This window comes from Armigeres subalbatus, chromosome 3, assembly GCF_024139115.2.
Source record: "Armigeres subalbatus isolate Guangzhou_Male chromosome 3, GZ_Asu_2, whole genome shotgun sequence".
NCBI classification, from domain to species: domain Eukaryota; kingdom Metazoa; phylum Arthropoda; class Insecta; order Diptera; family Culicidae; genus Armigeres; species Armigeres subalbatus.
In genome coordinates, this window is record NC_085141.1 from 27,613,637 (window position 1) to 27,625,650 (window position 12,014).

The following is a 12,014-nucleotide window of genomic DNA, read 5'->3' on the forward strand; positions in this document are numbered from 1 at the left end:
GACTACGCCTTGTTTTTTAAACTACTATAAAATTTCAGTTAAATTAACCATGGTTTCAGAGAAATTCACCGTTGATTCAGTTCATGTGACAACATTCCACAGGGACCACAGTTGATTTTTACTGCGCGCATGGTAAAATCAAACGGGTTTGCTATCTGCTGAAAATCGTCGGTGCGTATTCTTAAAATAACCCTCGGAATGGTAGTTTCCACCGTAACATTTTTTTCTGTGTCTTTCTGTGTCTAGGTGCTCCAATCTGCCAAGTTTATGGAAAAGAGGATGGCGGGGGTGAAAAATTCATTTTCAATGCAAATCGACAACAAACCCGCTGGCTCTCCCATACTAAAATCCAAGATGGCTGAATCGTGAATTTCGCAGATTAGAACACCTAGTGGTGTATTCATCTTGCTTGGTATAGACCTATACAGGAGTTCATCAAATTCACTCACCTCATGGATTTTGATACCTCAGTATTCAATCGCACAAAAGTTCATTTTGCGTTCAAACGTCATAATTTCTCAGGGGAGTTTATTTTGCGTTGATCTACCAAATGAATCAGTTGACCTTTGACCTTTCCCGTCAAAAATTATGTTTCATTTTATTGTCTCAATTGATTCTTTGGCTTATTTAAAGTCAACTTTCCCAAAGAAGCCGTATTTCTTGAAGCCTATATTTTTAAAACCAAAAACAAAAACCGAAAAACTGCTACACGTGTGAACAGGCCTCAAAAAATCACTCGATGTTTGTTGCACTTTCCGAAACGATGAAGAGATTGGCTGGTTGAAGTAATTCACGATGTCGACGAACCTTTTGATCAAGAAGTGTGTGAGAAGATTTTCCTGGACACTCATCCCCTAGCAACACACATGTTTCACATAGACTACTGCAACTCTTATGTGACCAGATTTAGTCAAAATCAAGTTGCTGCAATCATGACTTGTGACTTGTGACATGCTGACTTGTGCTGCTCGGGTCAAGACACAATATATCAAGTTTATTCACGACTACGGTGCCCGCTAGAGTAAACGCGACGTGCGATGCGACGCGACGCGACTCACGCAAAGGAATAACAATTATTATCAATGAAGTGTCAAATTGCACTACCGCGTCACGTCGTATTGCGTAGTCGCGTCTACTCTGGCTTCACTCTACGAAGCCCTTGGACTCTGCCGATAGATCAAAGAGGTATTCGACGAGCCGAAGAAGATCCCTTACTACATGCCCCAGCAGTGGCGCCGGGAGTGGGTGGGACAGGTAGGACATGTCCTACGCATGAATTTTCCTGGGTGGGACAGTCAAAGCATTGTCCTACCCATGATTCTGGTAAGAACATATGAAGTCATTGGATGGCAGAAATTTGTGTGTTAGCAGAAGATGATTTTAAAGTTAATCAGAGTCCAAACAATAATCATAGATGTTTTTGGTATCCTAAAGCAATAGACTACTGATTGATTGTTGTTTAGGACTTCAGGCACTTTGAAATCCCTAACGCGCTCAAAGATGTCTATGTTTTTCAGAGGTGAAATAGAAGTTGCTGAAATCTGCAAATGTGATTAGTTAAATATTTTAGACTTTATGATTAAGCACGATTGAATGGATTATTCAAAGCCCACGGAAAAAGTCTTCTTCAAACCTCAAAAAATCTGAGGAACCAGAAACATACCGAAGACCGCTCTTAAAGGGTTCTGAGCTCCGAAAACAGATTCTTCGAGACGAGCCAGCCTCGGACTGAAAGTACCGGTAATCTATATCAGCGGTTCTAAACCTGGGGTACATGTACCCCTGGGGGTACCATCGCTGGTCCCAGGGGTACCTCGGACAAGAATGAGGAGAATGAGGATATAAGGAGAGGAAGAAAATTTGAAAGAGGTACTAGATCGATAAAAGCTCGTTGCAATGAAAAACGATAACAAAACAAATGTCATCTCTTGTTTTTGTTGTGTTTGTTATTGTCAAAAACTGGTCTAGTAGTCTAGAAATTCGAATATATCGACATAGGAAGTGAGAATCCTGAACAAAATATGACCAGAAGATATCGAGATAGAGAAGTTTGCGAGATGTAGAAAGCCCAAATGTATGTAGATTGAAGGGACCGATAAAACCATCGACATAGGGAGAGACATCGAGAAATAGAACATCGTGATGTAGAGAGTCGACTGTATTACAATTCCAATCAAACTTATTGATAAAGTTTGATAATTGTGATTTTTTATATTTCAAGTCTTGTACATAATATGCATGACGATGAGTAAATCAAAGCCTATTGAATCCTGCCCTCCAAAACGAGCACAGTGTATAAAGGACGATAAAAAGATCAAACGGACAAAACGTTGAATGAACAAATTTAAAAAAACTTCAATGCAGTCAATCTATTCGCCTCTGAACTAAAATCTAGAGTCTGATGGTACGAAAGTCTCCATTTGAGAGGCACGGATGCTTCGTTGCAAGAAAATTAGAAGAATCGTTCTACGCTTCTCGGAAGCCTCCTTTCAAGAGACTGGGAAGCCCCCTTCAAGAGGCTCCGGAGCCTTTTTTCAAAAAGCTTGGAGACTACTTTCAAGAGGTTCAGTAGCTTAGAAACGTACTTTCAAGATACTTAGAAGCCTTTAAAGAGGCTCGAAATCCGCTTTCAAGAGACTCTGAAGCCTCCCTTCAAGAGGCTCGGAAGCCTTTTCTCAAGAGGATCAGAAGCCTCCTATTAAGAGGCTCTGAAGTCCCCTTTTCAGGGCTCGAAAGCCGGCTTCAAAGAGGCTCGGAGGCCTCCCTTTAACAGGCTTGGAAGCCTCCCTTTAAGAGGCTTGGAATCCTTCCTTCAAGAGGCTCGGAAGCCTCCATTCAAGAGGCTTGGAAGCTTATCTTGAAGAGGCTAGGAATTCTTTTTCCAGAACTGTTTCCCAAATTGGCATTTCCTATTTGTCCTACCCACGACTCGGAACGTGGATGCGCCTCTGTGCCCCAGCATGCTGTTCTGCGGCCATCTAGTTCCAGCACAAAACTCCGTGTGCTCGTTGATGCGTTATCAAGGGCCTCAGCATCCGACACAGCTCTCAACCAAGACTGCTACGTCGACGGCGGAGTGCGAGGAGATGGAACAGCTGTGCCGCCATTAAGCAAAACGCAATAAGTTCTATCGTAAACTCAACGCATCCCGCAAAGGCTTCGTGCCGCGATCGGTGATTTGCAGAAATATCCCAAGTAACCAAAAGTTCCTTTAAGGGTACGATTTTCGCTTAATCAGCTTCACTGAGCTGCTTAAGCGAAAAACGTACTCCTAAAGGAACTTTTGGTTACTTGGGAAGGATGGGAGCATCTTGACAGACGAACGTGTGGTGATCGAAAGGTGGAAGCAGCACTTTGAAAAACACCTAAATGGCGCTGAGAGTACACGCAGTGAATGTTAAAACAGCGGAGGAGACGACTTCGTCAGTTCAGCGGAAGATTGAAATCAACCAGTCCCTACCTTGAGAGAAATTAAGGATGACACCCAATGCAATGGCTCAAGAACAAATAAGCAGCTGGTAAGGACGATGTCGGAGCTAAACTCATTAAGATGGGCCCGGATAAGCTCGCCAATCGTCTGCACAGGCTGATAGTCCGAATCTGGGAAACAGTACAGAACAGTTCATTTATTTAGTCTACATCTAAACAGATAGCACTGAATCAACAATTTGACGCCACAATACACGGTTCGTGGCCGCATCTCTCCATCCCCGAATACGCCCCACGCTCGCCAAGTCGTTTTGCACCTGGTCTGCCCATCTCGCTCGCTGCGCTCCACGCTGTCTCGTACCTTCCGGATCAGAAGCGAACACCATCTTTGCAGGGTTGCTATCCGGCATTCTTGCAACATGTCCTGCCCATCGTACCCTTCCGGCTTTAGTTACCTTCTGGATACTAGGTTCGCCGTAGAGTTGGGCGAGCTCGTGCTTCATTCTACGCCGCCACACACTTGGTAGTGTGGCTATGGACGTTAATTATGCTGAAGTTGATCCTCAACCTGCACATTCTTTCATTAATCGGCCACCACCCGATCTCGTGCCTTTGCATATCGCCCATCACTATGAAAGCTGTTCCCAGCTCGTGTGTGGAATGATTACCTCTAAACGTTCGCACCATGGATCCCTTCCAACAAACCTCCTGCAGCGCTACGATGCCGAATCCACGGGCTTTGAGCACATCGGCGAGTATGCGTGTGCTCCCGATGAAGTTGAGAGATTTGCAGTTCCACGAACAGAGTTTCCAATCGCTAGTCCCTTTTCGTCGCAGTGGTCTTCGCCGATGGTTCCGGTCCGTACTCTCTTGTTGATTGTTCGTTGCTTATGTTTTTTAAAGGCTGGCTTGCAGGGCCTGACACCAAACCCCTTAAATTTCCGGAAGACCATTCCTCCTTATTCCCGGTGGACCATGGTGCACAGTTTCACTTAGAGTCCCTCGCTGGCACTCGGACAATGATCAGCCGCCCCTAACATGGAGAGCAGACGCTGTTGTGAGCCGATCCTGACATGGAAAACAGACGCTCAGTAAGATTTGCGCCTCCGGAGAGGAGCAAACTCCCCTTCCCTGTCAGCATACGACCATAGTTCCCACCGATCTTCCCTAAGGTTGCTCGTATCCCGACCAGCACCACGGGGAGGAAGGGATAGGAGTTGCTGGGTAAGAGGTAAGAGGACCGCTAGATGGAGTCTATTTTATTCCTTCAGGTACGCGAAGTACCAATGGTACGCTTTACGCCAGCATTTGCCGTGTCAAACAGAACAGTTACCGGTCGTCTATCACCAATAGTGAAGGAGTTCGTGGGTTTTGTTAAATGCTTTCATTTTTCTACGAATAAAAAATTTTGATTTATTTTTTACCCCGGAAGACCTCTTCGCTAAAATCGTCCCCATGGAAACAAACACCAATTCAATACTTTTACACAGAAATATAGAATGTAATGCAGATTTCCTCCAAATCCAATGCAAATCAGTTAAAAAAGAACGATGAACTTTATAATTTGATATCGAAGTCCGGGCCGTTTCGAGTGCTTCGGTCAAGCATTTGACCTGTGCTCTGCGAAATATAATTATTAAGATATCTGGAGGTCTTGTTGTAAAGACAGATAAGTTGATTTATTTTTATTTTTCAGAAAAAAATCATGACGGAAAAGCTTTTCATGCTATAATGTTTTCCATTCATCGTTTCACCCCTTTCCTAAAAAAAAGTTCCATTAGATCGCATTATATTTCGTTTGATAATTTATTACTAACAACATACCATTTCCTAGAGAACATTAGTTTGGTGTTGATGCAATTAAACCACCTGAACATTCCCTCAATCGCACCCTCATGAACGATATAATATTATATCCCCTACTTCCGTACTGCACTAGAACTAGATAGTAAGAATACGCATTGCGCTCGTCTATTTTCCGCGACTAAACGCTGGTCTATATGAGTTATGGAACAAACAAATTCGTTAACCCTTTCGACTATTTGTCTTCTATCGTAAGTGTCGATAACTCGTTAACTTCTGTTTCCACATGCGTGGGTGCTCCGCGATATGCCCTGAATAGGGAGAAATAACATGCCGACAATATGTCATTGATTGGTATAAATGGGTTAAAACTATTTCCAGTGAATTAGGAATATGTCCAAAAATTTCCCGATTAGAGATTTTCTTACCACGATTATCATGCAACTCGCTTATAATTCTTTTATAGCATAATCGCATAACTTGCATAACTCAATAAGTCAATTGAAAACTACCAATTGACTCAATGGCATATAGAATAATTATTAACAAATCAATCAATTTATTGAATTTGTTTATCATTTTGTACTTTCTATCCTTTTTAAACTCTTCATCCTTTATGGTTATGTAGGTGGAAAATAGTTTGCGAAAGTTATTTTCATCTGCTCGGAATGACGATGCGCTTTTACTTGCTTCGCTTATTACAACCATTCAATAAATTCAAATGTAGCTTAGAAGTAGAAACCGCAAATGGGCATCATCGAAGCCAAGTTTTTCGATCAACTATGTGTCAGTCGAGAAGTGATTGTTAAAATGGTAAGATCGTGAAAAGGAAAAATGTTTCTATCGTCACTGACACATTAGTATTACAGGAATCAGAATCCGAACCGGAAAGCAAGTCATACTTTCAACAGTATTTGGATGATTTGTTCGACCGAATTTGCCGAACCAAGCTCGTCAAGGATGTAATAATTCTCAATAAGGGTGGAATTCCTCTGCGGAGCACGTTTATCGATAGAGACACATGCATTCAGCAAACGGGACTCTATGTGAGTCTTTTCTACAGAGCTTGCAGTTTGATTGGCCATGCTGATGCAACGGACGAATTTCTTCTACTGCGGGTGAAGACCAGGAGGAATGAGGCAGTCATATCGACGGACCCCGAGCACGGATTGGTTTTTGTTGTTGTACAGCAAACGGGATGAGAAGAAACGTGCGAGAAAAACGTTTAATCGAAGTAATGTGTGCCGTGTGGGACTGAAATCTGTACATCATCGAAATTTGTGTACCCCATGATTCGCGATTAGATTAAACAAGTTTATTTAAATCTATGTGACTTGTAATTTGATATTGATGGAGTTCACTTCGCAAATTAAAATTGAAAGTAGGTCAATAAACGCAATAAAAATAACTGTCTAGTCTGATAAGTAGACCCATCAGACGGCTCAGTTTATCCTTTCGTAATAATAATCGTTTCCGAAGTGAACAATTCGTTAGATACATTTAAGATTTTATTTTCTTAGCTAATTTTGCCTTATTTCACCTGGTTAGAACCTTAGACGGGTTTACACACTTCGGAGTCTTTCTGTCGGTGGGTGTCCATCTGGAATTTAGTGTTTGAGCCATTCGATTGACCCGTCTTCAGAGCAGACTCCGGACTGAAAGCACGATCGAAGTCTTCCATAGACGGAAGTGGCGATTAAGTTGCGAACGCTACCGCCAGCTCATTTTCATTCGATAAGGGTTGAACAATAATTAAACATAAGTATACCCAATATATCATAAATATTCTATTTTAACCAAGTTTTTACCACAGAGAAACAGACGTCTCACTTAGAACAAAATGCAATCAAAATTATCGTCACGAAAACATTACCGCCCAATTCTAAATGCACTGTAGGTGGTCAAGCGGAAACCAGGTGGCGGTAGTGAGCAAACGTCAAACACAAGTAAAATCGATGGCAGCGCCATCGGTGGCCGATCGACCACCTACAAAAAATTGAATCCACCGTTAAAAAGATGAACGATGGAACATATGTAGAGTGAGACGTCTGTTTCTCTGTGTTTTTACTTCATATTAGTGTCTTTGCTAAGCAGACAATCATAGAACCATATTTGTTACACTAACTTCGACCATAACTATGTTATCCTTATGCTCAATATCATGTTACATTCAAACAGTAGCATAACTACATAACGCTGGCTGTTTTCTGTGGTTGTCCACCGTGAGCATAACACCAAAATCAAAACACTCAACAATATACTGCTCTTTTCTTCTCAATTGAAAAAAAAATCAATGAATGAAAAGGCGAAGGCAGGTAAAGAACATACGCACGCAATCCAAGCAGCATAACGTCAAGAAACAGTAAACAAACATACAGCATAAACTACACACACAACTACATCCATCCTATATAAAATGATGTTTCTCTCCCTCTCCGGAACTTCCGTTATGCTTATGCAAAATTCTCGCGCAACAACACACGCGTGAACTCGCTCTCAGTGTTATTCTCTGCTTTGCAATCGCTCTCCCGCTTCATCCTGACCGTAGCAATGTTGCGGTTTGACCACATGGACCATCATCACTTTATCGCATAGTCGAAATCATATTATGTTTGGGAAAAAGTTCCATTTTTTATCTCACTGCCCCAAGTTTATATTATCTCAAAAGATTAGCATACAGCTCGAAAATAATCATGGTTTATTTACTTTTTATTCCTGTTTTTGAAATGATAAAAAAGGAATTGTTAATAGGTAAAAGGAATAATCTTTATATGAGATTTGTTTATCACTTTCATGTGTCTTTAGCCAAATTGTAAGATCTCCATTTAGGGCGGATGCTCGCTTTTGCCTTGACCTGGTGAGATTCTTCTCGACTTTTTTTTCTTTGTTGAGCCTCTGGGTTTACCTCTGCTGCGATGTCCTGCTGGATCCATCCCAGCGCTTTCTTGCAGATTTCGCATCCGCTTCGTATGGTCGACTCATCTCCTTTTACGCTCTCGAGTTTCTGTTGATTTTGTTTTATGATGGCTTTATCGATGGAGATCTAAGCATTGAAGATCCAGTTGTGTTGCAAAATAATTGTTCTCCGTTACGTTGAATAGAATAGAGGTAACTGTTATCGAAGGTAGGCTAAAAACGAGTTCTATGGAGAACCAACTATCAGACGGATCTCTGAGAATAAGGTTTGATTAACCTCTTTTGGGTACTGAAAACGAAAGTCAAAGTAACCAAATAAGGGAAATATTTCCTAAAGAATTAAACCACTGTGGAACGCCAGACCAAACCGGAAAGGGTAGTGAAATGTGATCTCCGATTTAACCCGCCATACTCCGTCCAGTTAAATAGGATTGAAGGAATGTAATAGGAATGTAAATATTATTTCAACTCGTCTATACGGCTTCAAGCTGAATATGTGTACTATACATATGATCAAGAACTTCTTCAATGCTTCTACCAGCAAATCTGGCGAATCTATTCAGCTGTTTTTGACGTGCCTGCACAATTACTTTACAGCATGTTACACATTTTTTCGAAGTCTTGAAGAGTAGCGTCCCAGCCAACGTGTGCAAGAAAATCATTCATATCGTTGAATTGGCCGTTTGAAACGCTTTCAGACGGCTCGTAGAAGCGACAGTACGGATTCATCTTAAGATGTGTAAGTATGGGAGGATGATGTCGACCGATTTTAACGATCAGAGATGGAGCCTGTATAAACAAACAGCCCTCACGCAGTTCTTTGCTAACGTAGCAAAGGTCAAGTATTCGATCGTTTTCATTTTCGACTGCATTCATTTGTTTCAATCCTGCTGTGCTGTACGCGTCGAGTAGCCCACGAGACGTCTGGCCAATCAAGGATCTTGAAGGGACCGGAAACAGAAACCCCAACGTGTGGCACTGCCAAGTTATCGAGCTCAGGTTAAAACCATCCAGGATTATAAGGTTGTCTCTTGGTCCCAATTGTGAAACCACCCAGTTAAGTTAATAGAGGTGCCTTTCAACCAGTACTGCGTCGTTGATTCGGTCGGGGGATGTAAACAACACAGACATAGAGAGTGCCTACAACAGTAGATACGGCGATCCATAATAGCTATACAGATGTATTATTAGGAGGACTTAGTCAGGATCAAGGATCAAGGATGTTATAGATCATTTAGTAATCTGCGTTCGATCATTTAGTAAGTTTGTCTATAACTCATTCCAGAGGCTGAATTCCAAAATGTGTTGTATGGTGGACTTCCAGTGCAAAGGTTTTTCTATATATCTGCCTAATATATCGGTGTTTAAATTCCACCATTGAGGGAGTTACAGTGCTAGTTGCAGTAATTTATACTAAATGATAACAAAATTCCAATCATTTAGTATAAGTTACTGCTACTAGCTCTATAGCTCTATTATCAGTAAAATTCAAACATCGAACTGTTAGGCAAAGTTGTAGATAAACCTTTGAATTAGAAGTCCACCTTACTACACATTTTGAAATCTAGCCTCTGGAATGTGTTATTGACAAACTACTAAACGATCGAACGCAGATTACTAAATGATCGATAACATCCCTGGTCGGGATTTGAAACTAAACTGCCGTAATATGAAAAAGTGACATATACGCCATTTTCCAAAAATGGTGTTAACGAGTACTACTCATCGAGCTCTTTAACAGAAAAATGGAAAACATGCATGTTGTAAAATGGCTGTTACGTCACTTTTCCAGATTACGGCAGTAAAGCGATAAATCTCGTTTAACTTTTGAAAAGGACCTAAGTAACATTTTTTTTATGAATTAATTTGAATAGCGCAATCAACAGAACAACATGAAAGCTATTGATTGCAGTATTCAAATTAATTCATGAAAAAAATGTTACTTAGGTCCTTTTGAAAAGTTAAGCGAGAAATGGTCGATAAACGGAGTATGAGTCGTCGAACAGCTGATTTGTAGAGGTCTTATCGTTGAGCCTGGTTTCGGTAAATGCGTACACGCCATAGCAGCCATCGCACAAGGCCAGATGGTATTCGACAATAGAGCTATTGATTCCGCCGCCGTTTTGGTAGTATACCAAAATATTCGAAGATGCTGAGGCAGCAGTCCTTACATCGGAAACAAGCGGTTGTGGAGAACTCAACTCTAGTGAGGCGGATGTGGAAGCACTGGAAATTGAGACACACTCAGGCACGGAAAATACTGGTAACTGCTTGTACTTGCCGGACGTAGGATTTCTGAAGACCCCATCTTCCACCTCAGACAAAGGACCGGGCCCGCTGCTGGTCGCTGGCAGCGAGGGCTCGACTAAGCTGAGAGGAGTGGTTGTTGCCCTATTTATCCCATGGTCTACAAACCTTACAACCACTGTCTATTCTATCCCGTTTGGAAGCGCTACGACTACACTGACTGTACAATATTCACATTTTAATTTAATTTACTACTACTTCTATGGCTTTCAAAAATAGACAGAAAGACACTCACGGCTTGGTATAAGATCAATCGCACCCATCATGTTCTCGTCGATTAACAGTAGAATAGATCCTTGCCTCTCTCTCCAACGACTACCCGTATGGGGTCAGACAAAGCTCCGTTATGCAGGACTCTGCACAGAAAAGCTTCGTATAGTGCTTCGATAAGGCTGACGATTTTATCAGAAACTTCCTTGCATCTATGGGCGTGGTTCAGACAATCGAAATCTTGTTCGTAATGAATACCAAATATTGCCTATCCGGTACAAAGTTAGTACGCTGTTTATACAAAACACCCCGAATGCTTGCAAGTTCTTCTCGTACACCTTCTAGCGCCATATCGAACAGCAGACACGAAAATCTTTCACCTTTCACGAAACGAACTGGAGTGTTCGCCCAAAATCGTCACACAATTTTGCACACCATCTATCGGTGCTTAAATCAGTCTTATAAGCTTCCCGGCAAAACTATTCTCGTCTCGTTTAAGTGGTGGAATTAAATGGGATTGTACAAACTCATCTTATGACAAGTATTCTCATCCATTATTTTCCATAGCGCTACGCGGTCTATATTCTCATATACCGCCTTGAAATTGACAAACAGCTAGCGCGTTGTGACCTGCTATTCACGGCAATTTTGAAGGATTTGTCGTACAGATTTGCTCCATTGTCAAGCAGTCGTTTGCGAAGTCGTTCATTATTGGTGATAGACAACTTGAAAGCTTGAGAGTTCTCACACTAAAACTTGTCACATTTTTAGAACCCCTTCCTCTCATTCATCCGGTAACTGTTTTGTTTACTTGATTCTGACTATCAGTTTGTGCCGCCAAGTCACCAGCTTTCCCGGGCCCATCTTAATGAGTTCTTAAAAGATATCATCTTTATCAGCTGTTTTATTGTTCTTTAGCTGTAGGGTGGCATCTTTAACTCCCTTCTAAGTAGGCTGACGCTGAACTGTTGGGCGTAAGAGTCCCGATGCTCCACAATAGGTCCTGACGATGGCGGTTGACGCTGAATTTTTCAATAGTCGGTCTAAACTCGTCCTCCTGGCCAACTGGAGCGTTTAAATTACTTATGATAATTTTGAAATCGTGGCTTGAACAACTGTCGTACTCACATTCGAGCTGCGCGTAGAATGCGTCCTTATCATCATCAGTGCATCCAAAGTATCCCAAGCAGCACAAATTGTTTCACTACTGAACATTTCACTGTGTTGCAACTATGCGGAAAGAAACAATCTTTGCGTATGTGTCATCAAAATTTGATGATGATATAACTGATATAACTCTCTTGCAATCTAAAAAGCCTACGGAAACATCCTCTGATTGCAGTAAAATT